The following is a 4,163-nucleotide window of genomic DNA, read 5'->3' as shown; positions in this document are numbered from 1 at the left end:
GAGGCACTGGGACAAGGGTGGCCTCCCTAGTCTCATGCTGGGATCCTCCCCACTGGTAGAACTCTACTAGAATGTGAATGAGAAGGGAAGCTCTTCAGTGTCAAAAAAAAAAAAAAAGACTTTAATGTCAAGAGAGGTTACATTAATTCTGTAATGTGACATAGCTTGAGCCATTGATTGATAGTATGGAGTGAATAGGAAACACAACTTGTTTCTTGAGTAGGTCATTAATATGAATAATGGTTGGATAGGCTGTCCTTGCTGAAACTGAAGCAACCTTCCTCCCAGCCTGGCACTCACATTCTGACAAGTTTAACCAATGTAACCTATGGGCAGCCTGGACTATCTGCTGTTACTCTATAGCGCTTTCTCCTCTAACTTTGCAGGTTTTCCTTTGGGCTCCACAGTGCGGTCTGAAACCAAGGGCATCTGGATGTGGTGTGTACCCCACCCATCCAAGCCCAACCACACTCTGGTCCTTCTGGACACTGAGGGCCTGGGCGATGTGGAAAAGGTAAGACAAAGGGTCTTCTTTGTTCTTGATGATCCACTTACATTTTAATTTGCCACCTTAATTCATCTTCTATGACCTATTTCTATAAACTGCAAATCCAATTAAAAATAATGAGGTTAAATTTTGTTTCCTTCAATTTACTTTCCTGAAAACTCAGTACTTTCCTTATTAGATATATATCTTCTTATTTCTACTCTTGGTTGAAAGTTACAAGCTAACAAATACTTATTGGGCATTTAAATTCTAGGCTATTTTCTTAAGTACTACAGATATGCATAACTGAGGAAAAGGCTCAGAGACTACTTGGGAGATATGAAATAAACAGTGTTATCAGTACAGGGTATAATGGATATAAGGAGTGACATATTTAACTGGTCTTCAGGATAAGAAAAACATTCTGGATGAAGCTATAATTATGAGACCAATGCACTCTATATAGTAGTCAAGTTGCCTAAGATTGATTGTCTTAAAGGTAAAAAACATAAAAATGGGGTTTTATTAAAATAAAATATTTAAATAATCTCCCAAAACACTACACCATACATGTTAATTAAGGTGTTAGTCCATGTCTCTGGGCTTTAAAGATGAATTCCTTCCTGACATCTATACATTTATGACCTAGAACCACCAGAGCATTGTAAATGCGATAATTTTAGGTATTCTGTCTTTGCTGTGTTAGTTGCAGACAATCTTGTGTTCTTATTTGTATTAGCCAGAGTCTGAAGTGAAAGTAAGAGCTGTGGATTTTTGGCTTCCATTACCCAAAAAGGAGTAGAGGCAGAAATTTAGATACTCTGAATTTTCATATTAATTTTTAATTGAATTTATTGGGGTGACACTGGTTAACAAATATATACAGGTTTCAGGTGCACAATTCTACAGCACAGTATCTGTACAGTATATTGTATTTACCACCAAAGTCAAGTCTCTATCCATCACCATTTATCTGCCCTGTTCCCTTTCCCAACTTCTCCCACCTCTCCCTAGCAGTCACCACACTGTTGCCCTGTACATGAAATCTTTCTTTTTTTGTCTTTTTTCTCAATACCTACACTGCATCCCCCATGCTCTCACCCACCTCCAACAGTTGTCATCCTGCTCTCTATCTATGAGTCTCCCTCTAAGTTGATTATTGGTTCATTAGATTTCACATATGAGTGATATCATAGGATAGTTTTCTTTCTCTAAATGGCTTATTTCAGTGAGCATAATTCAGGTTTAAAGTACTCAATAATCACCTCGGTATAAGCCCAAGATGGTTTACTCATTGCTAACAGCTTGTAGTTTACTAAACCTTCTTCTTTTTTAGCTGATTACATTTGTAAAGAAGCCAAAACATAACTGTCAACTGATAGCAGGAGAAAGACTTGCTGTCCTTACAACTCTAGTGTCTTTAGCAGTATCCAATTCTATTGCATAGTCACTCATGATTTACCCTGAGTGTGTTATGTTCAGCCTCATCATCTATTCCTACCACACATATAACCACTACTTCAATCAAATAACATAACAGGTAATACCTCTCTGACAATTCTGATTGGCTTCTGTAGATCCTTCTCCAAGCCTGGTCCTTTTTGCTCCAGAATTCCACATTCTGTCCGTTCTTTAAAGCAAAGCCCAACTACTTTCAGCTAATGGGATTGTATCTCATTCAGACATGATCCCTTCTTGCCCTGAAATCACAAAGTAATTTTTCTGGGTTTTGTATTCCCATTTGCCTTTTATGTTATTACATTGGCTGGCACTCCTGGCAGAGCTGATCACCTTGGATGCATTTACATGTTACCATGTATATTGGCGCCTCCAGCAAGTCATCTTTGAAAGTGAGAGATTTCCCTATGAAACTTTATATCCCCAAAACTAAATGTGGTATCTGGCATTTTTTAGATGCACAATGAGAAGTTAGTGAATGTAATTGAATAGCATTTGTGTCACTAATAAGCTCATGGTCAAGAGAAAGTTGCAAAAAAATCATTACCCACTTATCATTGCATCCTTCTATGTTCTTGAGACTCTTTTAAATGTTTGACACATTTTTACATAGTCATTAACTTCCTTAATTGCCAAGGAACACGAGCCATGAGAGGCATCAATGTGAATACCCAAAATGAGGTTTGAATTTACCACTGTCTTCACAATGTATGTTATTTGCTTTACTGTTCAGTTTTAGTAGAGCTGGATAGTGCATGAACAACTGAACAGTAGAATGAACTGTAGACACCTCAGTCCCCTTCTGTGCACTTTCTAGGGCGATTCAAAGAATGACTCGTGGATCTTTGCCCTGGCCGTGCTTCTGAGCAGCATGTTCGTCTACCGACAGCATGAACCACATCAACCACCAGGCCCTGGAGCAGCTGCAGTATCCTTCCAGGAAATGAACCACCATGTGACATGGAGTCTATGGGAATGTAACAGAGACTATTCTGTTATTGTTTTCATTGCCTTTTCCTTCGTGTCAATAATTATGGTTGAGGAGAAAGGGACACTGGGTGAATGGGACTGTTCATAAAAATTATTCCTGGGTAAGATCTGGAAATTTTGGCAGGAAACATTTCTCATTCCTTAGCTAAGATCTCAGCTATGTGACTGAACTAACAAAGCTAATCAGAGCAAAATCCTCTCCCAGCTCTGGTGAAGCAGGTGACTCAGCCGAGTTTGCCAGTTTCTTTCCAGACTTTGTTTGGGTTGTACGGGATTTCATGCTGGAGCTGAAGTTAGATGGTCGCACCATCACTGAAGATGAGTACCTGGAGCATGCCTTGGAGTTGGTTCCAGGTATAAGAGGATGGTTTGGGTGGTGGAGGTATAACATTTGACTCTTTGTTTCAAATTCACATTATATTTCTGACCAGAGGACTGTAATATAAAGTTCTATATGGTGGTCTCTGACCTTCAGAGATGACTTGCTGGGTGTAAATACACATGGCAACATGTAAATGCCTCCAAGTTGATCAACTCTGCCAGTAGTGAAACCCAATGTAGGATGTGATCAGTGAACCCTATGATACAATTCTTAAGGTCAATTTTTATTTTTTATTGCATTGAGGCCTGTGCTAATGGTGATATGAATATGACAGTTTGGGTATGGTTTCAATTATTATCAATACTGAAAAAACTCAAGTGAGTAGAATTAAAGCTGGCTGAGGAAACGAACTATACAACATTGTTCCTGAGATTTTAGGAAAATTGTCACCGTGAAACATTTGAGGATAGCACCAGGGCTAAGATATCCAAAGTATCAAATACTTGTGTTCTGATTAAATTTGGAGCTCCTTTGCTTGTATTTGGAGTAAAATGCTCATCATCACGGAAGACGGGGTCACAAAGATACAGATATCAAATAACTCATTTTTTAAAATATATTTCATATTTGTCTATTTTTAGTGGCCTCCAAAAATTAACATATTCTTTCTAGTAAGATTGTAAAATCATTTCATCTCTCTCTCTTTATAACATCACTCTCTTTAGTCTATAGCCCTGTTTATCATTGTTAATAGATTAAATTCATTAACACATAATAACATTTAGTGGGAGAAAAAAATGGGGTGGTAACCTGCCAAGCATGGCCAAATTTCTTCTTATTCCATTATTTTAATATATTTTATTGAGAATCTTTTTGGTTGACAACTGATATATTGGCCCGAATTAC

The 4,163-nt window shown here is 38.0% G+C and overlaps 1 pseudogene; it reads left to right on the top strand.

Annotated features, from left to right (window-relative positions):
- LOC102425227 overlaps nucleotides 1-4,163 on the top strand; it is a 20,928-nt pseudogene that overhangs the window by 3,201 nt on the left and 13,564 nt on the right.

The sequence above is a fragment of the Myotis lucifugus genome, unplaced genomic scaffold (genome assembly GCF_000147115.1).
Source record: "Myotis lucifugus unplaced genomic scaffold, Myoluc2.0 scaffold_943, whole genome shotgun sequence".
In the NCBI taxonomy this organism is placed as follows: Eukaryota; Metazoa; Chordata; class Mammalia; order Chiroptera; family Vespertilionidae; genus Myotis; species Myotis lucifugus.
This window is presented reverse-complemented; position numbering and strand designations above follow the sequence as displayed.